At 39.4% G+C, this 26,688-nt stretch overlaps 1 protein-coding gene and 32 non-coding genes across 33 annotated transcripts in view; 8 read left to right on the forward strand and 25 right to left on the reverse strand.

The window, feature by feature from the left end:
• Nucleotides 1–26,688, forward strand: part of LOC117489093 (lysyl oxidase homolog 2B-like) — a 110,954-nt gene that overhangs the window by 40,473 nt on the left and 43,793 nt on the right.
• Nucleotides 357–428, reverse strand: trnaq-uug. The gene has a single exon. It is a non-coding gene; the product is annotated as a tRNA-Gln (tRNA).
• trnaq-uug lies at nt 753–824 on the reverse strand. The gene has a single exon. It is a non-coding gene; the product is annotated as a tRNA-Gln (tRNA).
• On the forward strand, nt 3,249–3,320 carry trnaq-uug. Its single transcript has one exon. It is a non-coding gene; the product is annotated as a tRNA-Gln (tRNA).
• Nucleotides 3,547–3,618, reverse strand: trnaq-uug. Its single transcript has one exon. It is a non-coding gene; the product is annotated as a tRNA-Gln (tRNA).
• trnaq-uug lies at nt 4,369–4,441 on the reverse strand. Its single transcript has one exon. It is a non-coding gene; the product is annotated as a tRNA-Gln (tRNA).
• trnaq-uug lies at nt 4,769–4,840 on the reverse strand. The gene has a single exon. It is a non-coding gene; the product is annotated as a tRNA-Gln (tRNA).
• trnaq-uug lies at nt 7,260–7,331 on the forward strand. The gene has a single exon. It is a non-coding gene; the product is annotated as a tRNA-Gln (tRNA).
• On the reverse strand, nt 7,558–7,629 carry trnaq-uug. The gene has a single exon. It is a non-coding gene; the product is annotated as a tRNA-Gln (tRNA).
• On the reverse strand, nt 7,896–7,966 carry trnaq-uug. The gene has a single exon. It is a non-coding gene; the product is annotated as a tRNA-Gln (tRNA).
• trnaq-uug lies at nt 8,379–8,450 on the reverse strand. Its single transcript has one exon. It is a non-coding gene; the product is annotated as a tRNA-Gln (tRNA).
• trnaq-uug lies at nt 8,773–8,845 on the reverse strand. Its single transcript has one exon. It is a non-coding gene; the product is annotated as a tRNA-Gln (tRNA).
• Nucleotides 11,511–11,582, forward strand: trnaq-uug. Its single transcript has one exon. It is a non-coding gene; the product is annotated as a tRNA-Gln (tRNA).
• On the reverse strand, nt 11,809–11,880 carry trnaq-uug. The gene has a single exon. It is a non-coding gene; the product is annotated as a tRNA-Gln (tRNA).
• Nucleotides 12,146–12,217, reverse strand: trnaq-uug. The gene has a single exon. It is a non-coding gene; the product is annotated as a tRNA-Gln (tRNA).
• trnaq-uug lies at nt 12,625–12,696 on the reverse strand. Its single transcript has one exon. It is a non-coding gene; the product is annotated as a tRNA-Gln (tRNA).
• Nucleotides 14,706–14,777, reverse strand: trnaq-uug. Its single transcript has one exon. It is a non-coding gene; the product is annotated as a tRNA-Gln (tRNA).
• On the reverse strand, nt 15,010–15,081 carry trnaq-uug. Its single transcript has one exon. It is a non-coding gene; the product is annotated as a tRNA-Gln (tRNA).
• Nucleotides 15,347–15,418, reverse strand: trnaq-uug. The gene has a single exon. It is a non-coding gene; the product is annotated as a tRNA-Gln (tRNA).
• Nucleotides 15,731–15,802, reverse strand: trnaq-uug. Its single transcript has one exon. It is a non-coding gene; the product is annotated as a tRNA-Gln (tRNA).
• trnaq-uug lies at nt 16,813–16,884 on the reverse strand. The gene has a single exon. It is a non-coding gene; the product is annotated as a tRNA-Gln (tRNA).
• Nucleotides 17,116–17,187, reverse strand: trnaq-uug. The gene has a single exon. It is a non-coding gene; the product is annotated as a tRNA-Gln (tRNA).
• Nucleotides 17,425–17,496, reverse strand: trnaq-uug. The gene has a single exon. It is a non-coding gene; the product is annotated as a tRNA-Gln (tRNA).
• On the reverse strand, nt 17,735–17,806 carry trnaq-uug. The gene has a single exon. It is a non-coding gene; the product is annotated as a tRNA-Gln (tRNA).
• On the reverse strand, nt 18,101–18,172 carry trnaq-uug. Its single transcript has one exon. It is a non-coding gene; the product is annotated as a tRNA-Gln (tRNA).
• Nucleotides 18,307–18,378, forward strand: trnaq-uug. The gene has a single exon. It is a non-coding gene; the product is annotated as a tRNA-Gln (tRNA).
• Nucleotides 18,792–18,863, forward strand: trnaq-uug. Its single transcript has one exon. It is a non-coding gene; the product is annotated as a tRNA-Gln (tRNA).
• On the reverse strand, nt 21,685–21,756 carry trnaq-uug. The gene has a single exon. It is a non-coding gene; the product is annotated as a tRNA-Gln (tRNA).
• On the reverse strand, nt 22,344–22,415 carry trnaq-uug. The gene has a single exon. It is a non-coding gene; the product is annotated as a tRNA-Gln (tRNA).
• trnaq-uug lies at nt 22,782–22,853 on the forward strand. The gene has a single exon. It is a non-coding gene; the product is annotated as a tRNA-Gln (tRNA).
• trnaq-cug lies at nt 23,704–23,775 on the reverse strand. Its single transcript has one exon. It is a non-coding gene; the product is annotated as a tRNA-Gln (tRNA).
• Nucleotides 24,775–24,846, reverse strand: trnaq-uug. The gene has a single exon. It is a non-coding gene; the product is annotated as a tRNA-Gln (tRNA).
• On the forward strand, nt 25,552–25,623 carry trnaq-uug. Its single transcript has one exon. It is a non-coding gene; the product is annotated as a tRNA-Gln (tRNA).

Here is a 26,688-nt window from a genome sequence, read left to right on the forward strand (position 1 = left end):
TTTGGTTTCTCGCTTCTAGTAGTTTGTAACTGAACCAATAGTCCATAAGGGGTTATGAGGGTATTTATTTATTCAGTGTTTTTCTATGATGTTTTCTGTTTTTTGGGACTTTCCCCGCTGAATGTTCTTGCAACTAAACAGTTCCTTTTGACAGTGAATATGGGGAAATATGACTCTTTCTACTTTCTTTTTAAAATGTTGTACTAGAAATACTACCTTTGAATTTGATAACTGTAAATGCTGGAGGAAGAATAGGTTTCCCCCATCTCTTACAGTAAGTTCTGACCTGATGGGTTCCCTTTAAACACATTGGAAATGGGGGATTATATATTTGTGGTGAAACTCTGTAAATCATCAGGTTCCACCGAGATTTGAACTCGGATCACTGGATTCAAAGTCCAGAGTGCTAACCATTACACCATGGAACCATGTGATTGTGAGTTTTAGTGCACTGTTTTTTGAGCAAATGCGACTAAATCTACGTTAAACTTTGGTTTCTCGCTTCTAGTTTGTAACTGAACCAATAGACCATAAGGCATCATGAGGGTATTTCTTTATTCTGTGATTTGTTTTGATTGCTTTGGTCTTTTGGACTTTCCCTGCAGATTTGTTTTTGCAACTAAACAGTTTCTTTTGACAGTGACTACGGGGCAATGGGACTCTTTCTACTTTCTTTTTCTACTAGAAAGACTACCTTATGGCAGACATAAAGTCACCAGGCAGCACTGTGGTGTTTCTGTCAGTAAATCTTCAGGTTCCACCGAGACTTGAACTCGGATCACTGGATTCAAAGTCCAGAGTGCTAACCATTACACCATGGAACCATGAGGCATACATTTTGTGGCACCTTTTTTCAAGCAAATGCAACTAAATCTACGTTAAGCTTCGTAACTGAACCAATAGATGACGAGACAACTGTTTGGGGTTAGTCACCATCTCTTACAGTGATGTTCCGACATGATGGTTTCCTGTTAAACACACTGGAAATGGGGGATTATATATTGTTATATATTGTATATGTTTGGGATAACTCTGTAAATAATCAAAAGACTCTGGTCTAGAAACGCCAAAGTAAACCTTAGTTTTTACTTGCATACAGATGGAGCATCTTATTTCAGACAGTTTGAAACGCGAGGGTCGTGATTGGTCCGTGATTGGTCCGTGATCGGCCCGTGATCGGTTCGTGATGAAGAGCCGGCCCCCAGTCTGACTTGATACCGCCCCCGTGATAAATACATTTAATTATTGTGAAGCCAGCTGCAATGGATCATTGATCCACCAGGGGGTGCAGTGGGGTTCCACACTGGAGCTCATGTGAAATCAACTTCGATACAGTAAACTGGATGTACAGTATGTCTGGTACTAATGTATAGCGGATCTTTGTTAAGATCCATATGTCACGGATAGGATCATAGTCTGTGCTAAATAAGACATGTAATCATTTACAAAACATCACCATGTTTGTTATTTAACAAAATAATGTTGTTTAGTCGAAAAAAAACAAACGAGAGGAAATGCAGCCGGCTCTCGATTTTTAATCCTAATTTAATCATCATCTTCACCACGATCATTAGGTTTATGTTCGCCGAATGACATGAAATCACCTGACAAATATGAATATACTGTATTCAACTTCATTAAAAATGTTATTAACGTGCCTAAACTCAGTAATTCACTAAAGATATTTATATTTTAATGGAGCCTTGTCAGGCAGATCAAGATCCCGACGCTTGGCGAGAGGGATCTTAATCCCTGGGTGTTATTTTTCCCCATAATGACCAAGTCGCTGCAAATTATCCCCGCTTATTACATGGGCCACATTCTCAACAAAGTAACGACATGACTCCCCAATATTAATTGAAATGCTTTTATGGATTTAGAAAATGTTTTTATTGATTTAAAAAATAGTTGTATGTATTGATTTAAATTGACATGCATCCGCTAAAGAAAAATAGTCCGTTGTTACCGTTTTTTAAACAGTCAGAAATAAAGTCCGCCGTTGATAGAAATCAACACGTAATGAAATAAGACCCCAGGGTTTGATGATTGATAGGTGTGTGGGCTGTCTTTCATTTTGACACACAGAACAATGGGGGCTATCCACCCTTATCCACAATGTAAAGTAATTCACACAGCCTCTTCCCTCTTCTCTCTGTGAGGAGCAGCAGGTTCAGCTTTCAGAACAAAGTAACACAAAACAAAAATGGCATTCATCTTTTTAAATGTGTAGTAATAGATTTATTTATTTTTCTTCTCAAGAAAGTACCAGAATATGTATTTTATGTTAGTATTTTAAAAAATCTCCTGTGGGAGAATCCCCCCAGACCCCCCTGCAGGGGTTGGGTTTTCAGCATGTCAACTCTTCACCTGTGGGGAAATTGCAGGATTGGCTCCAGGTCACCCTTTTTATTTACTACAAGACAAAATATGCCTTTTTATAATTTCAACAGTTCAATTTGGATTGAGACAGGGAAATAATCTAAACCTCATGCGTGGCGTTTCACTGTCAAGGGGGGCGATATAGCGTGTATGTAATTACATTGCAAATACTGACTTGAGCCCACCACTGTATGGGTTATCCCTACCATAGATTACCCAACACAAATACTCTGGAGCCGCCACTGACTGTAGGTTACTCTGAGTGACAAGCTTACAGTTAGTGAAGTAACACTTTTTTTTTGTGAGTCACGACCTGGCTGTTTCATTCTAACATAACGCTCCAAATATGACTGTTTCCACTCGGACTTCAATACAGCAACACCATTGTTTGGTTTCCATGGTAGCGTGTCTCTTTAGTAGCGTGCACTCCTTTCCTGTAAATTACAGGTCCAGCCAGGCAAAACAGTGCACTTCTCTTTCCCGCACTACTGTGACAGACCATGGGGCTGGGTCAGCCACTAACATATTCATATTTCTCTTCTCAAAAAGAGAAATATGAATGTTAGTTTTTAACTGAAATGATCAAATAAAGTCAAAATGTCACAGTGTTTACAAACATTGACCATACCGTTCACCAGCCCCCACCCCCCCTATGTTGAGTCTACTCTTTGTTTAAAACTAATTGGCCATCGGAATGTTTCCAGATACTGGTCTTTGGCAGGTCTTAGGCAGGTAACTGGCTGGTAGTAGGCAGGAAGCAGTAAGCTGGAGTCTGAAATAAGATGCTCCATCTGTAGTCCACAACTCCTCTGTGGTCCAAAGTAGAGTAAAGAGTGCAGAAAAAACGTGCAATAAATCCCTAAAGACATGGTTCCATGGTGTAATGGTTAGCACTCTGGACTTTGAATCCAGTGATCCGAGTTCAAATCTCGGTGGAACCTGATCATATCTTGGTGACAGAAACCCCACAGTGCTGCCTTATTTATGCCAACTCTACCTAAAAGTAAGATAGATGGCATGGAAAAGGCCCAAAGATCACAAACCGTCTATGCCGGAGTAAAGTCTATGTGTGGGAAACCCTGCTATCTTACCAGTTCTTATGCAACTATCAAATATACTAGCAAACATCATATACAGAGTTACCAGGGTTTCAGTCAGCAGATCATCAGGTTCCACCGAGATTTGAACTCAGATCACTGGATTCAAAGTCCAGAGTGCTAACCATTACACCATGGAACCATGTATTCTTACTATCAGTGCACTACCAGAACTAAATCTACGTTAAACTTTGGTTTCTCTCGCTTTTAGTAGTTTGTAACTGAACCGATAGAGGAAGAGAGAACTGCTAGATAAACTACCTCTGAATTTGATAACTCTAAATGCTGGAAGAAGAAAGAACTGTTTGGGTTTTGTCCCCATCTCTTACAGTGAAGTTCTGACATGAATGTTTCCCCCTTAAACCCTACACCTAAATCTAAACATGTGTGGGGTAACTCTAATACATCAGGTTCCACCGAGATTTGAACTCGGATCACTGGATTCAAAAGTCCAGAGTTCTAACCATTACACCATTGGAGCCATGTATTCTTTACTATCAGTGCACTAACCAGAACTAAATCTACGTTAAACTTTGGTTTCTCGCTTCTAGTAGTTTGTAACTGAACCAAATAGTCCATAAGGGGTTATGAGGGTATTTATTTATTCAGTGTTTTTCTATGATGTTTTCTGTTTTTTTGGGACTTTCCCCGCTGAATGTTCTTGCAACTAAACAGTTCCTTTTGACAGTGAATATGGGGAAATATGACTCTTTCTACTTTCTTTTAAAAATGTTGTACTAGAAATACTACCTTTGAATTTGATAACTGTAAATGCTGGAGGAAGAATAGGTTTCCCCCATCTCTTACAGTAAAGTTCTGACCCTGATGGGTTCCCTTTAAACACATGGAAATGGGGGGATTATATATTTGTGGTGAAACTCTGTAACTCATCAGGTTCCACCGAGATTTGAACTCGGAATCACTGGATTCAAAGTCCAGAGTGCTAACCATTACACCATGGAACCATGTGATTGTGAGTTTTAGTGCACTGTTTTTTTGAGCAAATGCGACTAAATCTACGTTAAACTTTGGTTTCTCGGTTCTAGTTTGTAACATGAACCAATAGACCATAAGGCATCATGAGGGTATTTCTTTATTCTGTGATTTGTTTTGATTGCTTTGGTCTTTTGGACTTTCCCTGCCAGATTTGTTTTTGCAACTAAACAGTTTCTTTTGACAGTGACTACGGGGCAATTGGGACTCTTCTACTTTCTTTTTCTACTAGAAAGACTACCTTATGGCAGACATAAAGTCACCAGGCAGCACTGTGGTGTTTCTGTCAGTAAATCTTCAGGTTCCACCGAGACTTGAACTCGGATCACTGGATTCAAAGTCCAGAGTGCTAACCATTACACCATGGAACCATGAGGCATACATTTTGTGGCACCTTTTTTCAAGCAAATGCAACTAAATCTACGTTAAGCTTCGTAACTGAACCAATAGATGACGAGACAACTGTTTGGGGTTAGTCACCATCTCTTACAGTGATGTTCGGACATGATGGTTTCCTGTTAAACACACTGGAAATGGGGGATTATATATTGTTATATATTGTATATGTTTGGGATAACTCTGTAAATAATCAAAAGACTCTGGTCTAGAAACGCCAAAGTAAACCTTAGTTTTACTTGCATACAGATGGAGCATCTTATTTCAGACAGTTTGAAACGCGAGGGTCGTGATTGGTCACCGTGATTGGTCCGTGATCGGCCCGTGATCGGTTTCGTGATGAAGAGCCGGCCCCCCAGTCTGACTTTGATACCGCCCCCGTGATAAATACATTTAATTATTGTGAAGCCAGCTGCAATGGATCATTGATCCACCAGGGGTGCAGTGGGGTTCCACACTGGAGCTCATGTGAAATCAACTTCGATACAGTAAACTGGATGTACAGTATGTCTGGTACTAATGTATAGCGGATCTTTGTTAAGATCCATATGTCACGGATAGGATCATAGTCTGTGTTAAATAAGACATGTAATCATTTACAAAACATCACCATGTTTGTTATTTAACAAAATAATGTTGTTTAGTCGAAAAAAACAAACGAGAGGAAATGCAGCCGGCTCTCGATTTTTAATCCTAATTTAATCATCATCTTCACCACGATCATTTATGTTTATGTTCGCCGAATTGACATGAAATCACTGACAAATATGAATATACTGTATTCAACTTCATTAAAATGTTATTAACGTGCCTAAACTCAGTAATTCACTAAAGATATTTATATTTTAATGGAGCCTTGTCAGGCAGATCAAGATCCCGACGCTTGGCGGAGGGATCTTAATCCCTGGGTGTTATTTTTCCCCATAATGACCAAGTCGCTGCAAATTATCCCGCTTATTACATGGCCACATTCTCAACAAAAGTAACGACATGACTCCAATATAATTGAAATGCTTTTATGGATTTAGAAAATGTTTTTATTGATTTAAAAAATAGTTGTATGTATTGATTTAAATTGACATGCATCCGCTAAGAAAAATAGTCCGTTGTTACCGTTTTTTAAACAGTCAGAAATAAAGTCCGCCGTTGATAGAAATCAACACGTAATGAAATAAGACCCCAGGGTTTGATGATTGATAGGTGTGTGGGCTGTCTTTCATTTTGACACACAGAACAATGGGGGCTATCCACCCTTATCCACAATGTAAAGTAATTCACACAGCCTCTTCCCTCTTCTCTCTGTGAGGAGCAGCAGGTTCAGCTTTCAGAACAAAGTAACACAAAACAAAAATGGCATTCATCTTTTTAAATGTGTAGTAATAGATTTATTTATTTTTCTTCTCAAGAAAGTACCAGAATATGTATTTTATGTTAGTATTTTAAAAAATCTCCTGTGGGAGAATCCCCCCAGACCCCCCTGCAGGGGTTGGGTTTCAGCATGTCAACTCTTTCACCTGTGGGGAAATTGCAGGATTGGCTCCAGGTCACCCTTTTTATTTACTACAAGACAAAATATGCCTTTTTATAATTTCAAACAGTTCAATTTGGATTGAGACAGGGAAATAATCTAAACCTCATGCGTGGCGTTTCACTGTCAAGGGGGGCGATATAGCGTGTATGTAATTACATTGCAAATACTGACTTGAGCCCCACCACTGTATGGGTTATCCCTACCATAGATTACCCAACACAAATACTCTGGAGCCGCCACTGACTGTAGGTTACTCTGAGTGACAAGCTTACAGTTAGTGAAGTAACACTTTTTTTTTGTGAGTCACGACCTGGCTGTTTCATTCTAACATAACGCTCCAAATATGACTGTTTCCACTCGGACTTCAATACAGCAACACCATTGTTTGGTTTCCATGGTAGCGTGTCTCTTTAGTAGCGTGCACTCCTTTCCTGTAAATTACAGGTCCAGCCAGGCAAAACAGTGCACTTCTCTTTCCCGCACTACTGTGACAGACCATGGGGCTGGGTCAGCCACTAACATATTCATATTCTCTTCTCAAAAAGAGGAAATATGAATGTTAGTTTTTAACTGAAATGATCAAATAAAGTCAAAATGTCACAGTGTTTACAAACATTGACCATACCGTTCACCAGCCCCCACCCCCCTATGTTGAGTCTACTCTTTGTTTAAAACTAATTGGCCATCGGAATGTTTCCAGATACTGGTCTTTGGCAGGTCTTAGGCAGGTAACTGGTGGTAGTAGGCAGGAAGCAGTAAGCTGGAGTCTGAATAAGATGCTCCATCTGTAGTCCACAACTCCTCTGTGGTCCAAAGTAGAGTAAAGAGTGCAGAAAAAACGTGCAATAAATCCCTAAAGACATGGTTCCATGGTGTAATGGTTAGCACTCTGGACTTTGAATCCAGTGATCCGAGTTCAAATCTCGGTGGAACCTGATCATATCTTGGTGACAGAAACCCCACAGTGCTGCCTTATTTATGCCAACTCTACCTAAAAGTAAGATAGATGGCATGGAAAAGACCCAAAGATCACAAACCGTCTATGCCGGAGTAAAGTCTATGTGTGGGAAACCCTGCTATCTTACCAGTTCTTATGCAACTATCAAATATACTAGCAAACATCATATACAGAGTTACCAGGGTTTCAGTCAGCAGATCATCAGGTTCCACCGAGATTTGAACTCAGATCACTGGATTCAAAGTCCAGAGTGCTAACCATTACACCATGGAACCATGTATTCTTTACTATCAGTGCACTAACCAGAACTAAATCTACGTTAAACTTTGGTTTCTCGCTTTTAGTAGTTTGTAACTGAACCGATAGAGGAAGAGAGAACTGCTGGATAAACTACCTCTGAATTTGATAACTCTAAATGCTGGAAGAAGAAAGAACTGTTTGGGTTTTGTCCCCAATCTCTTACAGTGAAGTTCTGACATGAATGTTTCCCTTAAACCCTACACCTAAATCTAAACATGTGTGGGGGTAACTCTAATACATCAGGTTCCACCGAGATTTGAACTCGGATCACTGGATTCAAAGTCCAGAGTTCTAACATTACACCATGGAGCCATGTATTCTTTACTATCAGTGCACTAACCAGAACTAAATCTACGTTAAACTTTGGTTTCTCGCTTCTAGTAGTTTGTAACTGAACCAATAGTCCATAAGGGGTTATGAGGGTATTTATTTATTCAGTGTTTTTCTATGATGTTTTTCTGTTTTTTGGGACTTTCCCCGCTGAATGTTCTTGCAACTAAACAGTTCCTTTTGACAGTGAATACGGGGAAATATGACTCTTTCTACTTTCTTCTTTTTAAAATGTTGTACTAGAAATACTACCTTTGAATTTGATAACTGTAAATGCTGGAGGAAGAATAGGTTTCCCCCATCTCTTACAGTAAAGTTCTGACCTGATGGGTTCCCTTTAAACACATTGGAAATGGGGGATTATATATTTGTGGTGAAACTCTGTAAATCATCAGGTTTCCACCGAGATTTGAACTCGGATCACTGGATTCAAAGTCCAGAGTGCTAACCATTACACCATGGAACCATGTGATTGTGAGTTTAGTGCACTGTTTTTTGAGCAAATGCGACTAAATCTACGTTAAACTTTGGTTTCTCGCTTCTAGTTTGTAACTGAACCAATAGACCATAAGGCATCATGAGGGTATTTCTTTATTCTGTGATTTGTTTTGATTGCTTTGGTCTTTTGGACTTCCCTGCAGATTTGTTTTTGCAACTAAACAGTTTCTTTTGACAGTGACTACGGGGCAATGGGACTCTTTCTACTTTCTTTTTCTACTAGAAAGACTACCTTATGGCAGACATAAAGTCACCAGGCAGCACTGTGGTGTTTCTGTCAGTAAATCTTCAGGTTCCACCGAGACTTGAACTCGGATCACTGGATTTCAAAGTCCAGAGTGCTAACCATTACACCATGGAACCATGAGGCATACATTTTGTGGCACCTTTTTCAAGCAAATGCAACTAAATCTACGTTATAGCTTCGTAACTGAACCCAATAGATGACGAGACAACTGTTTGGGGTTAGTCACCATCTCTTACAGTGATGTTCGGACATGATGTTTCCTGTTAAACACACTGGAAATGGGGGATTATATATTGTTATATATTGTATATGTTTGGGATAACTCTGTAAATAATCAAAAGACTCTGGTCTAGAAACGCCAAAGTAAACCTTAGTTTTTACTTGCATACAGATGGAGCATCTTATTTCAGACAGTTTGAAACGCGAGGGTCGTGATTGGTCCGTGATTGGTCCGTGATCGGCCCGTGATTGGTTCGTGATGAAGAGCCGGCCCCCAGTCTGACTTGATACCGCCCCCGTGATAAATACATTTAATTATTGTGAAGCCAGCTGCAATGGATCATTGATCCACCAGGGGGGTGCAGTGGGGTTCCACACTGGAGCTCATGTGAATCAACTTCGATACAGTAAACTGGATGTACAGTATGTCTGGTACTAATGTATAGCGGATCTTTGTTAAGATCCATATGTCACGGATAGGATCATAGTCTGTGCTAAATAAGACATGTAATCATTTACAAAACATCACCATGTTTGTTATTTAACAAAATAATGTTGTTTAGTCGAAAAAAACGAACGAGAGGAAATGCAGCCGGCTCTCGATTTTTAATCCTAATTTAATCATCATCTTCACCACGATCATTTATGTTTATGTTCGCCGAATTGACATGAAATCACTGACAAATATGAATATACTGTATTCAACTTCATTAAAATGTTATTAACGTGCCTAAACTCAGTAATTCACTAAAGATATTTATATTTTAATGGAGCCTTGTCAGGCAGATCAAGATCCCGACGCTTGGCGGAGGGATCTTAATCCCTGGGTGTTATTTTTCCCCATAATGACCAAGTCGCTGCAAATTATCCCGCTTATTACATGGCCACATTCTCAACAAAGTAACGACATGACTCCCAATATTAATTGAAATGCTTTTATGGATTTAGAAATGTTTTTATTGATTTAAAAATAGTTGTATGTATTGATTTAAATTGACATGCATCCGCTAAGAAAAATAGTCCGTTGTTACCGTTTTTTAAACAGTCAGAAATAAAGTCCGCCAACTCGCCGCGGAGTAAATTGCACAGACAGCAGTTAGTAAGATTGATTTCAGTAGCCACTGTCTGGAAATACCGAAGACTAGAAACGGTTTTGAAAACTTTTGTCACGTAGTGATCGTCTTCTCAATAAACATCTTTGATAATGTCTTCTGGCCAATCAGAATCACGATAACGGCGTGGTGTTGTTGCAGGAAGTCCCCGACGGAGAATACTTTTGCTGTAGTACATCTGGCTACATCGATACAACATTATGTGTTGATAGAAATCAACACGTAATGAAATAAGACCCCACGGTTTGATGATTGATAGGTGTGTGGGCTGTCTTTCATTTTGACACACAGAACAATGGGGGCTATCCACCCTTATCCACAATGTAAAGTAATTCACACAGCCTCTTCCCTCTTCTCTCTGTGAGGAGCAGCAGGTTCAGCTTTCAGAACAAAGTAACACAAAACAAAATGGCATTCATTTTTTTAAATGTGTAGTAATAGATTTATTTATTTTTCTTCTCAAGAAAGTACCAGAATATGTATTTTATGTTAGTATTTAAAAAAATCTCCTGTGGGAGAATCCCCCCAGACCCCCCCTGCAGGGGTTGGGTTTTCAGCATGTCAACTCTTTCACCTGTGGGGGAAATTGCAGGATTGGCTCCAGGTCACCCTTTTTATTTACTACAAGACAAAATATGCCTTTTTATAATTTCAAACAGTTCAATTTGGATTGAGACAGGGAAATAATCTAAACATCATGCGTGGCGTTTCACTGTCAAGGGGGGCGATATAGCGTGTATGTAATTACATTGCAAATACTGACTTGAGCCCCACCACTGTATGGGTTATCCCTACCATAGATTACCCAACACAAATACTCTGGAGCCGCCCACTGACTGTAGGTTACTCTGAGTGACAAGCTTACAGTTAGTGAAGTAACACTTTTTTTTTGTGAGTCACGACCTGGCTGTTTCATTCTAACATAACGCTCCAAATATGACTGTTTTCCACTCGGACTTCAATACAGCAACACCATTGTTGGTTTCCATGGTAGCGTGTCTCTTTAGTAGCGTGCACTCCTTTCCTGTAAATTACAGGTCCAGCCAGGCAAAACAGTGCACTTCTCTTTCCCGCACTACTGTGACAGACCATGGGGCTGGGTCAGCCACTAACATATTCATATTTCTCTTCTCAAAAAGAGAAATATGAATGTTAGTTTTTAACTGAAATGATCAAATAAAGTCAAAATGTCACAGTGTTTACAAACATTGACCATACCGTTCACCAGCCCCCACCCCCCTATGTTGAGTCTACTCTTTGTTTAAAACAATCGGATCGTTTCCAGATACTGGTCTTTGGCAGGTCTTAGGCAGGTAACTGGCTGGTAGTAGGCAGGAAGCAGTAAGCTGGAGTCTGAAATAAGATGCTCCATCTGTAGTCCACAACTCCTCTGTGGTCCAAAGTAGAGTAAAGAGTGCAGAAAAAACGTGCAATAAATCCCTAAAGACATGGTTCCATGGTGTAATGGTTAGCACTCTGGACTTTGAATCCAGTGATCCGAGTTCAAATCTCGGTGGAACCTGATCATATCTTGGTGACAGAAACCCCACAGTGCTGCCTTATTTATGCCAACTCTACCTAAAAGTAAGATAGATGGCATGGAAAAGGCCCAAAGATCACAAACCGTCTATGCCGGAGTAAAGTCTATGTGTGGGAAACCCTGCTATCTTACCAGTTCTTATGCAATTATCAAATATACTAGCAAACATCATATACAGAGTTACCAGGGTTTCAGTCAGCAGATCATCAGGTTCCACCGAGATTTGAACTCAGATCACTGGATTCAAAGTCCAGAGTGCTAACCATTACACCATGGAACCATGTATTCTTTACTATCAGTGCACTAACCAGAACTAAATCTACGTTAAACTTTGGTTTCTCGCTTTTAGTAGTTTGTAACTGAACCGATAGAGGAAGAGAGAACTGCTAGATAAACTACCTCTGAATTTGATAACTCTAAATGCTGGAAGAAGAAAGAACTGTTTGGGTTTTGTCCCCATCTCTTACAGTGAAGTTCTGACATGAATGTTTCCCCTTAAACCCTACACCTAAATCTAAACATGTGTGGGGTAACTCTAATACATCAGGTTCCACCGAGATTTGAACTCGGATCACTGGATTCAAAGTCCAGAGTGCTAACCATTACACCATGGAGCCATGTATTCTTTACTATCAGTGCACTAACCAGAACTAAATCTACGTTAAACTTTGGATTCTCGCTTCTAGTAGTTTGTAACTGAACCGATAGTCCATAAGGGGTTATGAGGGTATTTATTTATTCAGTGTTTTTCTATGATGTTTTCTGTTTTTTGGGACTTTCCCCGCTGAATGTTCTTGCAACTAAACAGTTCCTTTTGACAGTGAATACGGGGCAATATGACTCTTTCTACTTTATTTTTAAAATGTTGTACTAGAAATACTACCTTTGAATTTGATAACTGTAAATGCTGGAGGAAGAATAGGTTTCCCCCATCTCTTACAGTAAAGTTCTGACCTGATGGGTTCCCTTTAAACACATTGGAAATGGGGGATTATATATTTGTGGTGAAACTCTGTAAATCATCAGGTTCCACCGAGATTTGAACTCGGATCACTGGATTCAAAGTCCAGAGTGCTAACCATTACACCATGGAACCGTGTGATAGTGAGTTTCAGTGCACGTTCTTTCTGCACTCTTTACTCTACTTTGGACGACAGAGGAGCTGTGTTCTATGAAACTAAAAAGTGCACTTTTCTTTCGAGCAAATGCGACTAAATCTACGTTAAGCTTTGGTTTCTCGCTTCTAGTAGTTTGTAACTGAACCAAAAGACCATAAGGCATCATGATGGTATTTCTTTTTCCTGTGATTTGTTTTGATTGCTTATGGTCTATGGTCTTTTGGACTTTCCCTGCATATTTGTTTTGCAACTAAACTGTTCCCTTTGACGGTGACTACGGGACAATGGGACTCTTTCTACTTTCTTTTCTTCATTTTGTACTGGAAAGACTACCTGGAATAAGACTTGGCTAACTATGAATGCTGAAGGAATGAACCGTTTTGGTTTTGTCCCCATCTCTTACAGTGAAGTTCTGCTAGGACGGTCGATAAAGAGAATTTGAATGATTCCTCCTAAAATCGAAACCTTTCCCTTTAACCTGTTACGCACGGCCCCCCCGGTACCGGGCGGATAAACGCGTCATTTGCAGGAAACAACGTCTACGGAATCTTAATATTTAATAAAACTATGAATGTTTTATATCCATGTAACGGGAAGAAACTCAGCTAACTGATATTTTTAATTTCTTTTCTCCAAAAAAACCCCACAATGCTAACACTCAGCCTCTGAATTAACCACGAGCGAAAAAATGTAACCTAAAACGGCACTTAAACTCACAATAACTCCCTTATTACTTATCCTAGATGCACAGCCAACCACTCGTTTTTGGTGTCCTGGAGACACTGAATCTAGTGGTGCCCTCCTCAACACTCAGTGATAAACATTTGCGACGCTATAAACGAAAGCGTACATCATAACATGTGGAGCTAAGTAGCTAGAAACGCTAACATGGCTTACCTTGGTCAAAACTGGTCTTCAATGGCATTAAAACGATAAAAAACGATGCTGCAGTTAATCCATAGGTTAATCCAATGTGTCTGTGTCCTCTTTGAAATTATTTCTGATAATCCATAAGCAATAAAACTGCTTTTCCGTTTCCAGATGTCAGAGCTAGAGTACAGGCTCCCTCTGATGCAAAACTGCATGCGTGCAGCCCCCACCTTTTCTCTTCACAATGTGTGTGTGTGTGAGCCTCCCCCTTCGATTCTATTGGCTCTAACGGTCAGAAAGAGGTGTCAACCATCAAAATCGAGCAAGGGGGGCCAGAGATATAGAAAAAAAAACATTTTCACCCAAATCACCTCAGAGGTGGGGTGGTTTTGGCTAAACCTCTCTAAAAAGGTCAAATGCCACTTGTTTTGCATCAATCTTGATACAGGGTACTTATTATATGTTGTACTTTGGATTCCTAAAGCTTTTAGTCTACTAACCCATCATACAAGGGTAGTTTTCACTATCTGTAAAAAATAATATTTGGACGGACACTATAATTTACAGTTTTTTACTATGTAAAATCTGAATTTTCTTTAAAATAAAAAACATCTATATTGATTCTGACACTTCTACATCCAACTCACAGATGTAACCTTGCTTTGATAAAAGAAATTATTCATATAACCCTTTTAGAAGTTAAGTTGTAGTCATTTGTTTTGGGCATGTCATTTTCGAGCCTGAAACATGAAAAACAGGCTCGGGGCTGAAAGTTAACAGGTTAATGATTTTAAAAAGAAGGACTCAAATCTAGTCAACTTTCAATCGTTCACATGTACAAAGCACTGGCGCACTGTGTCATTGAAATGTAGCATTTAACCCATCCTACTACTACAAAAAGTTAAGGGTTTATTATACATTGTCAAACAAAGGAGAAGTTACTGTCAGTAAATTGGTTTCTCGCTTTTAGTAGTTTGTAACTGAACCAATAGAAGAAGGAAGATCTGTTTGGGTTCTGTCACCATCTCTTAAAGTCAAGTTCTGATAGGATGGTTTACCTTTAAACACAATGGGAGATTATATATTGTATATGTTGGGGGTAACTCTCTAAGTCATCAGGTTCCACCGAGATTTGAACTCTGATCACTGGATTCAAAGTCCAGAGTGCTAACCATTACACCATGGAACCATGTGTTCAGGGAGTTAGTGCACTTTATTTTTCAGCTAATGCAAATAAACCTACGTTAAACTTTGGTTTCTTGCTTCTAGTAGTTTGTAACTGAACCAATAGATGAAATGTTAGCTGTTCGGGTTTTGTCCAATCTCTTACAGTAAAGTTCTGACATGATGGTTTCCCTTCAAACACATTTGAAATGGGAGATTATATATTGAATATGTGTGAGGTATCTCTGTAGATCTTCAGGTTCCACTGAGATTTGAACTCAGATCACTGGATTCAAAGTCCAGAGTGCTAACCATTACACCATGGAACCATATATTCTTTACGATCAGTGCACTAACCAGAACTAAATCTACGTTAAACTTTGTTTTCGCGCTTTTAGTAGTTTGTAACTGAACCGATAGAGGAAGAGAGAACTGCTAGATAAACTACCTCTGAATTTGATAACTCTAAATGCTGGAAGAAGAAAGAACTGTTTGGGTTTTGTCCCCATCTCTTACAGTGAAGTTCTGACATGAATGTTTCCCCTTAAACCCTAAACCTAAATCTAAACATATGTGGGGTAACTCTAATTCATCAGGTTCCACCGAGATTTGAACTCGGATCACTGGATTCAAAGTCCAGAGTGCTAACCATTACACCATGGAGCCATGTATTCTTTACTATCAGTGCACTAACCAGAACTAAATCTACGTTAAACTTTGGTTTCTCGGTTCTAGTTTGTAACTCAACCAATAGACCATAAGGCATCATGAGGGTATTTCTTATTTCTGTGATTTGTTTTGATTGCTTTGGTCTTTTGGACTTTCCCTGCAGATCAGTTTTGCAACTAAACAGTTTCTTTTGACAGTGACTACGGGGCAATGGGACTCTTTCTACTTTCTTTTTCTACTAGAAAGACTACCTTATGGCAGACATAAAGTCACCAGGCAGCACTGTGGTGTTTCTGTCAGTAAATCTTCAGGTTCCACCGAGATTTGAACTCGGATCACTGGATTCAAAGTCCAGAGTGCTAACCATTACACCATGGAACCATGAGGCTTACATTTTGTGGCACCTTTTTTCAAGCAAATGCAACTAAACCTACGTTAAGCTTTGGTTTCTTGCTTTTAGTCATTCGTAACTGAACCAATAGACGACGAGACAACTGTTTGGGGTTTGTCACCATCTCTTACAGTGAAGTTCTGACATGATGGTTTCCTGTTAAACACACTGGAAATGGGGGATTATATATTGTTATATATTGTATATGTTTGGGATTACTCTGCAAATCATCAAAAGACTCTGGTCTATAAACGCCAAAGTAAACCTTAGTTTTTACTTGCATAGAACACAACTCCTCTGTAGTCCAAAGTACAGTAAAGAGTGCAGAAAAAACGTGCAATAAAACCCTAAATACACGGTTCCATGGTGTAATGGTTAGCACTCTGCACTTTGAATCCAGTGATCCCAGTTCTCGGTGGAACCTGAATATTTACAGAGTTTCACCACAAATATATAATCCCCCATTTCCGATGTGTTTAAAGGGAAACCATCAGGTCAGAACTTCACTCAAAGAGATGGGGGATACCTATTCTTCCTCCAGCATTTACTGTTATCAGATTCAAAGGTAGTCTTTCTAGTACAACATTTAAAAAAGAAAGTAGAAAGAGTCATATTGCCCCGTATTCACTGTCAAAAGGAACTGTTTAGTTGCAAGCTGGACTTTGAATCCAGTGATTCCAGTTCAAATCTCGGTGGAACCTGAAGATTTACTGAGTGACCCCCAACATATACAGAATATAATCCCCCATTTCCAATGTGTTTGAAGGGAAACCATCAGGTCAGAACTTCACTGTGAGAGATGGGTACCAAACACTTCTCTCTCTCTCTCTATTGGTTCAGTTACCAACAACTGGAAGCCAGAAACCAAAGTTTAACCTAGATAGAGTTGCATTTGGACTTTCCTCCATCTCTTACAGCGAAGTCCTGACCTGATGGTTTAAACATATTGGAAATGGGGGATTAAATATCAATTATGTTAGAGATAACTCAGCAACTGATCAGGTTCCACCGAGATTTGAACTCAGATCACTGGATTCAAAGTCCAGAGTGCTAACCATTACACCATGGAACCATGTGTTTGTGAGATTCAGCGCACTGTTTTTCGAGCAAATGCAACTTAATCTACAGTAAACTTTGGTTTCTTGCTTTTAGTAGTTGGTTACTGAACCAATAGAGGACGAGAAAACTGTTTCGGGTTTGTCACCATCTCTTACGGTGAAGTTCCGACGTGATGGTTTCCGTTCAAATACATTGGAAATGGGAGATTATATATTGTATATGTTTGGGTTGACGGTAATTCATCAGGTTCCACCGAGATTTGAACTGGGATCACTGGATTCAAAGTCCAGAGTGCTAACCATTACACCATGGAGCCATGTGTTTGTGAGTTTTAGTGCACTGGTTTTCGAGCAAATGCAACACAAATCTACGTTAAACTTTGGTTTCTGACTTTTAGAGGTTGGTTGAATTTTCTTGCAACTAAAGTGTTTCTTTTGACAGTGAATACGGGGCAATGGGACTCTTTCTACTTTCTTTTTGTACTAGAAAGACTACCTTATGGCAGACATAAAGTCAGCAGGCAGCACTGAGGCGTTTCTATCACTAAACCATCAGGTTCCACCGAGATTTGAACTCGGATCACTGGATTCAAAGTCCAGAGTGATAACCATTACACCATGGAACCATGAAGTTGAGAAGTTTAGTGCACTTTACAGTATATACGTTAAACTTTGGTTTCTCGCTTTTAGTAGTTTGTAACTGAACCGATAGAGGAATAAAGAACTGCTAGAAAAACTATAATTAACATTATAGAACACAACTCCTCTGTTTATAGACATGTATTCCACTTGCATGATGGTTCAAACACATTGGAAATGGGGGATTATATTCTGTATATGTTGGGGGTCACTCAGCAGATCTTCAGGTTCCACCGAGATTTGAACTGGGATCACTGGATTCAAAGTCCAGAGTGCTAACCATTACACCATGGAGCCATTTGTTACTGAGTGTTAGTGCACTTTCTTTGGAGCAAATGCATGTATCAAGTGGATTAAATGTCTACAAACAGAGGAGCTGTGTTCTATAATACTAAATTCACAGTACATTTATGGTTCACACTTTTAGATGATGTTAACTGACCCAATAGATGGAGCGTATGTATGTTTTCTCAAGGTTTATTTTGTATTGTTTGTGGTCTTTGGGCCTTTTCCATGCCATCTATCTTACTTTTAGGTGGAGTTGGCATAAATAAGGCAGCACTGAGGGGTTTCTGTCAGCAAGATATGATCAGGTTCCACCGAGATTTGAACTGGGATCACTGGATTCAAAGTCCAGAGTGCTAACCATTACACCATGGAACCGTGTAGTTAAGGATTTATTGCACGTTGTTTCTGCACTCTTTACTCTACTTTGGACTACAGAGGAGTTGTGTTTATGCAAGTAAAAACTAAGGTTAACTTTGGCGTTTCTAGACCAGAGTCTGGGCTGAACACACGGTTCCATGGTGTAATGGTTAGCACTCTGGACTTTGAATCCAGTGATCCCAGTTCAAATCTCGGTGGAACCTGATGATCTGCTGACAGAAACCCTGGTAACTCTGTATATGATGTCTGCTAGTCCACTAAATTAAATGCTGAGTGTTACTCTCACTGTGGGCACCAGTGCCAAGTGAAACAAGTGAACATTCATATTGCAGAACTTCACTGAAAGCGAGGGGATGAAACCCAAACTGTTCTTTCATTCAGCATTTAGAGTTAGCAAAACCCCTTGGATAACAACCAAAGTTATTCTTTCTTTAGTACAACATGAAAACAGAAAGTGTGAATAGTCCCGCTGCCCCTGATGAACTGTTTAGTTTCAAAAACATTCAACAAAATGTACCGTGGATTTAGTTTTATGAAACACAGCTCCTCTGGAATAAAGACATTTATTACACATGCATTTGCTCGAAATAAAAGTGCCATAAAGTTTAAATAACGTGGTTCCATGGTCTAATGGTTAGCACTCTGGACTTTGAATCCAGTGATCCGAGTTCAAATCTCGGTGGAACCTGATTTTTTTGTTGACAGAAACCCCTTATACCTTTTATATATATATATATATAATATACCTCAAGGCGATCCATGTCTTCATCATATTGGCAATGAGTTGATGACAGCCTCAACCTTACTGTGTGATATGAAGGAAAACCCATATACTTAATTCCTTCAGGATCTAAAATAAGCAGAATCAATCAGGTAACTTCTTTCTCATGTAAATGAAGTATCAACGAAACTGTTTGGTTTACACCTTAAAAGACACATTTTCCATTGTTCTCATCAATGTTAACAAATGAAAACCCTAGTGCTATAGGACGAGTGAAATGCAGAAACAGAATAACATTCACATATGGTTTATCTAACCTGACAAACACTACAGCAGTTTAAATGAATTCCTGAAAGTCTAAACAGCTGTTGTGTATTTAGTGGTTTAGTCACTGTGTAAACTTTGTCTGCTCCAATAAGTTCTTACTTTGCAAACAGACAACAATGCCAGCATCAAACCACTGTGATGTAATGTCACTTCAGCTTTAATGCCGTATAAAAGCAGTTTATTTCCATTCAATCATTGTCCTTTTAATTTACGCTCCATTTAGTGGTTTTTCATAACTTTCTGGAACATCTGCTTTGAGTTTGTTAACATGTTTTGTATTCCTTTGACTTGATAAGGAGAGAAATACTTGGAAATGGAGGTGGCTGCGGCTCACTCAAATTGCTAGAAGGAGGCATGTGAAGAGTTTCTTGGTATTTCGCTGGTTTGAAGGTGATTTCTGCTGGCGGAGAGACTTGATGAGACCTCTATTGGAAACATATGGTCTGGCAATTGCAGTCTTTACTTCACTGTGGGTTGCAGACAAGCTGTGTGCTATGTAACCCAAAACTATGGTATATTCTGAGTTCAACGTTCAGAGGTTTGTAGGCAAAAATAGAGAAAATGAAGCCATATGGATCGGCTTTATTGGACTTTGAGCTATGCTTTGATTGGTTGATTGTTTATCGACCATGGATCTCTGTCCTTTCTGTCCTGAAGGGTTTAACAATTTTGAGAACAATGGACAATGTGTCTTTTAAGTTGTAAACCATGAAAGAAACCCTGAATAGTGGATTAACAGGGCTTTGTTGAATGCTGGTGTGATTCAATCATGCCTGTTAAAGAGTTATTCAAGGGCAAGGCAATTGTTTCCCTTTTCCTTGCTTCATTACCTGACTTGATCCTGAAGCAATGAGGTATAGGAGCTTTCCTCCATCTCATACTGTAAGGTTGAGGCTGTCATCAACTCATTGCCCATATGATGAAGACATGGATCACCTTGAGGTATATTATACTGTATATATAAAGAAACTAGGATGAACTGTGGGTTTACAGTTAATCTTCAGGTTCCACTGAGATTTGAACTCACTGGATTCAGAGTCCAGAGTGCTAACCATCACACCATGGAACCAGGAGCTTTGAGTGTATTTGCACCCTTTTTGTGAGAAATGGAGCTGTGTTATGAGTAGGGATGTCCCGATCACCTTTTTTTGCTCCCGATCCGATTCCGATCATTTGATTTTGACAATCTGCCGATACCGATTTTTCCCGATCCGATCTTTATGCAATGCATTAAGAGAAAAAAAAGGAAAAAAGCATTCAAGTTGTCCCTTAAACCCCACGTTCTCCACCACAGATAACGGCTGGTCATCCAACGCGATGAATTCAGCTATCTTGGCTGTTATTTTTTTGGCCTTTTCACTGTTCTGGGGCAGTTTCTCTTTCCTTTTAAAAGTCTCTGAAAGTGTTGGTTGTTTCAGTGCCGATACCTGAGTGGCCGCTGTGTACTCGTCGTGTTGTTGTTGGTGTTTGTTTCTCAGGTGGCGTATTAGATTGGTCGTGTTGAACGTAGCTCTGTTCTTTCCACCACGCGGAACCTCCGCCTTGCAAACATTGCATCTGGCTGTTACACTGCCTTCGCTTTCAATTTTATAATACTTCCAAACTCCTGACATTTTCTCTGTCCCGACTCCCGAGGCACCAGCTGAACGTAGCCTCTCGTTAGCTTACTGCTACTATTAGACACTGCGCCCACTCTGTTGCCAGATTTGAGAGAAATAAGCAACCAGGTCTATGAAAACAAGCCCAAAAGAAGCAACACATACATGATGTTGTGTAATTTTAAACCAAAACTAAGGCCTCAGGATGACTTTAAGACGTGAACATGGTCATTTTTGATTTGTAACATTAAATAAAATAATACAAATATTTTATAAAAAAAAAAAAAAAATTAAAAAAAATCCCGATCCCCGATTTTTTTCTCCCGATTCCGATCTTTTGAAAATCACGTGATCGGCTCCGATCCCCGATCACGTGATCGGATCGGGACATCTCTAGTTATGAGTAATAAAAACGATGAGATATTCTGTGTTCACCCTCTTTCTAGTGACTCTTAGCAACTGAACCGATAGTCCATAACTATGGAGGGTCATTTGCTTGTTCTATTGTAGACGATGAGCTGTGGTTTGTATCCCAAGTAACTTGTTGAACAAAATGAAAAGGGCTTTTGATTGTTAGTCGGGCGTAGGTCTTTTACCTTTCCACTTTTTCAGAGACTTGCCCACTTCTTCCAACTGAGAGAAAGGGTAAATACTGGTTTAAATCGGACGTTCTTGCAAATAAACATTTAATCAGAAAAAAGTAAGACTAGCTGTGGAACTTGATTTCGCTAACTCTCCTAACAGTTTGGGTTTTGCCCCCATATGTTAATGTGAAGTTCTGCCTTGATGGTTTCCTTTGAAACATGATGGAAATAGTGAGTTGATGTTATATATATGTGTGGGGGATAAGTTAGTAAATCATCAGGTTCCACCGAGATTTGAACTCGGATCACTGGATTCAAAGTCCAGAGTGCTAACCATTACACCATGGAACCATGGATTGTGTCTTGTTTGCATCGTTACTTTGCCATAAATTAAGCTATGTTATGAGACTAAAAACATTGGCATATTCTGGGTTCACTCTTCTTCTAATCTTTTGATTTTGCTAACTCTTAATGCTTGAGGAGGAAATATCTGTTTGGGTTTGTCCTCATATCTTACAGTGAAGTTCTGACGTGATGGGTTCCTTTTAAACATATTGGAAATGGGGAATTAGTTACTGGTTATGTTTGGGTTAACTCTGTAAATGATCAGGTTCCACCAAGATTTGAACTGGGATCACTGGATTCAGAGTCCAGTGTACTTTTGATTGTTGAGATATTTTGCAGGACAACAGAAAACAGTTTCTGTTGAGAGTACTTGACCATGTTTACACTTTAGGGGCTCTCCTGCACTTTTTCTTTCAAGCTAATGTAGTATTTATTCCACTTTAGACTCAACAGGAGCTGTGTTATATGAAACTTGAACTATATATCAAGTGTAAAGTAGTTTGTAACTGAACCAGCTTAGACTTTATTAGATTAGTCATGTAGTATTAGGAGTTGTTTGTGTATATATGTGGGGTTTCTATCACCTAACCATCAGGTTCCACCGAGATTTGAACTCAGATCACTGGATTCAAAGTCCAGAGTGCTAACCATTACACCATGGAACCTTGTGATTCTGAGATCATGGCACTTTTTTTTCAGCTAATGCAACTAAATCTACGTTAAGCTTTGGTTTCTTGCTTCTAGTAGTTTGTAACTGAACCAATAGATGAAAGGTTAACTGTTTGGGTGTTGTCCAATCTCTTAGAGTGAAGTTCTGACATGATGGTTTCCTGTTAAACACACTGTAAATGGGGGATTATATATTGTTATATATTGTATATGTTTGGGATAACTCTGTAAATAATCAAAAGACTCTGGTCTAGAAACGCCAAAGTAAACCTTAGTTTTTACTTGCATAGAACACAACTCCTCTGTAGTCCAAAGTAGAGTAAAGAGTGCAGAAAAAACCTGCAATAAATCCCTAAACACAAGGTTCCATGGTGTAATGGTTAGCACTCTGGACTTTGAATCCAGTGATCAGAGTTCAAATCTCGGTGGAACCTGATCATATCTTGCTGACAGTGCTAACCATTACACCATGGAACCATGTGATCAGCTGTGTATTGCATTGTATTTCTGCCATCAATTGAACTGTGCCATGACACTAAATACTTAGGCATATTCTTGGTTCAACCATCTCCTTGTGGTCACTGAAGAAAAAGTTATTCAAATGTACAAGTTACAGACGAAGTAGATTCTACGAATTTACAAATCACACATAAGTGTTATTGCACAACAGTGGAGTCGTGGTTTTGTTTTTTATATTATTGCACGTTGGTGTAATTACAGAACAGCAGTGTCTTAGTCTTAGCCAACTGATCAGGTTCTACCGAGATTTGAACTGGGATCAGTGGCTTCAGAGTCCAGAGTGCTAACCATTACACCATGGAACCATGTTATCTTGGCTGTATTGCACTTTCTTTCTGCCAACTATTGAACGGTGTGCCATGAAACTAAAAGCTTTGATTTATTCTGGGTTCACCCTTCTTCTAGTGGCGTTGGTAACTGAACCAATAGTCCATAGCTTAGGAGTGAATTTGCTTTGCTAACCATCATGGAACCATATGTTTTTACTTAATTGCAGTCCTTTTCTGGGCAATTGCAGTCTTTATATTGTGTTGGATGCTTGAGGAAGAACAGTTTGAGTTTTGCCCCCTTCTCTTACAGTGAAGTTCTGCTAGGGAAACAGGAAGGATTGGAAAAGTGGGAAATAAGTTCAACCTTAGACTAAAGAGGAGCTGTGTAATATTTTGGGTTAGTGCTTTGGTAGTTAGGTACAGAACCCACTTCGACACTACTCATCCCACTAGTCCTAGTTTGTGTATATATGTGGGGTCTGGTCACCAAGTCATCAGGTTCCACTGAGATTTGAACTGGGATCACTGGATTCAGAGTCCAGAGTGCTAACCATTACACCATGGAACCATGAGGTCCTGAGCGTTAATGCACTTGTTTTCGAGCAAATACAACTAACTCCACCTATGGTTTCTTCTCGCTTCTAGTAGTTTGTAACTGAACCGATAGACCCTATGGAGGGTATTTATTTATTTTGTATTGTTTATGGTTTTTGGTCTTTTGGGACTTTCCCCGTTGAATATTCTTGCAACTAAACCGTTCCTTTAGACATTCAATACGGGGCAATGTGACTCTTTCTACTTTCTTTTTTCATTTTGTACCAGAAAGACTTCCCTTGAATTAGATTTAGCTAACTATGAATGCCAAAGGAATGAACCGATTGAAATGTTTCTATCTCTGTCCTTTACACTTTAATGGAATTGGAGGTTTTTGTGTGAATTGCCACAAACGTACAAAGCACACACAGTGAGATGTTGTGTTTTACCTATTGGCAGAAAGTATACATTAAGCTACTAGTGAGTACTGTGGGGTCTCTGTCAGTAACTGATCAGGTTCCACCGAGATTTGAACTCGTAGTTTTATTGTGTTTGCATCGTTACTTTGGCATAAATTGAGCTGTGTTATGAGTAGGGTTGCAAAGGGGCGGAAACTTTCCGGTAAATTTCCGGAAGTTTCCGGAAAGTTTCCATGGGAAGTTAAGCTGGGGAATTTTGGAAATATTCGATGCAAAATTAAACAAAAAACATGACATTTCAACAGATTTTTTTATTTTTTTTAAGTAGAACAGAACAAGTTTTAATTATTTGATTGAACAATTATTTGTTTCATTGAAGACCGAAAACAGGAATGTTGAGTTAAATATTACTCATCCCCCCCAACCCCACTCATTAAAAAATGAACAAAAATGCACCCCCCATCCAAAAATCCCCACAAAGTTGAGGAAGAAATATCTATTCCAGTTTGTCTCCATATGTTACAGTGAAGTTCTGACGTGATGGTTTCCTTTTAAACATATTGGAAATGGGGGATTAGTTACGGGTTATGTTTGGGTTAACTCCGTAAATGATCAGGTTCCACCGAGATTAGAACTGGGATCAGTGGATTCAAAGTCCAGAGTGCTAACCATTACACCATGGAACCATGTGATCTTGGCTGTATTGCACTTTCTTTCTGCCAACTATTGAACTGTGTGCCATGAAACTAAAAGCTTTGATTTATTCTGGGTTCACCCTTCTTCTAGTGGTGTTGGTAACTGAACCAATAGTCCATAGTTTAGGAGTGAATTTGCTTTGCTAACCTTTACACAATGGAACCATATGTTTTTACTTAATTGCAGTCCTTTTCTGGGCAATTGCAGTCTTTATATTTAGTTGGATGCTTGAGGAAGAACAGTTTGAGTTTTGCCCCCTTCTCTTACAGTGAAGTTCTGCTAAGATGTTACATTTGAACAAGTACCTCAAAAATCGGACCCTGTTTTATAAAGATTATGGATATGAAGGATTTTAATTTCAATGAGACAATGAGATTAAGACTCAGCATTTAACCCATACTAGACTCAGGAGGCGAACAGGGTAACCCTTATATTATAGAAGTGTTGACAATTGTCCCTCATGTACACAGCTCTAACAGTGAGATTTAGACTCTGCATTTAACTCTTCAAGACTTGGCGGTTATTCGATAACAGAACTATGGGGTCTGGGTACTAAACTATCAGGTTTAGTCACAAGAACATTCAACAAAATGTACCGTGGATTTAGTTTTATGAAACACAGCTCCTCTGGAATAAAGACATTTATTACACATGCATTTGTTCGAAATAAAAGTGCCATAAAGTTTAAATAACGTGGTTCCATGGTGTAATGGTTAGCACTCTGGACTTTGAATCCAGTGATCTGAGTTCAAATCTCGGTGGAACCTGATCATTTGCTGAGTTATCTCTAACATAATTGATATTTAATCCCCCATTTCCAATATGTTTAAACCATCAGAAGCCTGTACTACGAAGCCGGATTTTCGCTTAGCCGGCTGACTTCAGGGAAAACTCTGGCTTTCCGGTCCTACGACGCTGGTTCTCTTTTTAGCGGGCTAGATCTCCATGGTAACTTATGCTGAGCGGCTAACCTCCTCGGGAGGAGGTTAGGTTGCAGGCTAAGAGATCAACTCAGTGAAAGCACCGCCTGCTGACCAATCAGAGCTCCGTGTGCGGAGTTTAAAGCGATCAAGTCATATTACAGGATAGAGGAAATACAGAAAAACTGCCGTTGCAGGAAAGACGGCCGGCAAAAATCAACTGACTGTGTGAACGTGAAAATTAATAGAATATCCCCTCCCATCTTCAGAGCAATCTGACTATTATAATATTAGCGTTAAGAAAGCTTACTTAAATATCTGCCACAACATAAGTAACCGGATCAGAGTAACATTACGTACAGTCCGCGGCACTGTGAGTGCAGACGTCGATGTGTGCCATTATCATTCATATCATATCACATCATAATGTATCATATATTTCCTTATCTGAGTCAGCTGAGCCGTATCTGGCCGTGCAACACTCACAGTGTCACATACTGTATGCAGAAGTATTATTTTAAGCAACACATTAAGTTGACGAAACACTCGAGTCAAATGTAATTAAAGTCAGATCGTGTCTTGGACGGGGCAGTGATATCATAAACCTGTTAATGAACGCATTCAAACACTTTCTCTGTTACCAGCTGTATTCACCTTGCAGGTGCAGCTATGTGGCTTTGATCCTGGGTAAAGTGTTTAAGTCATGGATGTTTAAAGTTTAACTTCTTCATATTTGACTAATATTAAAGTTCACTTTTCATTCAGGAAGTATGACGCTGCGCTGTCAGTACGCTTGTCCATGTTTGTGATTGGTCGAATGCTCCAAATACCACCCCTTTCATGTGAACGCGCACCTAACTAGATAGGACACGGCTGGCTTGAGCGATCCACTTGATAACCAGCGTCGTAGTA

The sequence above is a fragment of the Trematomus bernacchii genome, unplaced genomic scaffold (genome assembly GCF_902827165.1).
Source record: "Trematomus bernacchii unplaced genomic scaffold, fTreBer1.1, whole genome shotgun sequence".
NCBI lineage: Eukaryota > Metazoa > Chordata > Actinopteri > Perciformes > Nototheniidae > Trematomus > Trematomus bernacchii.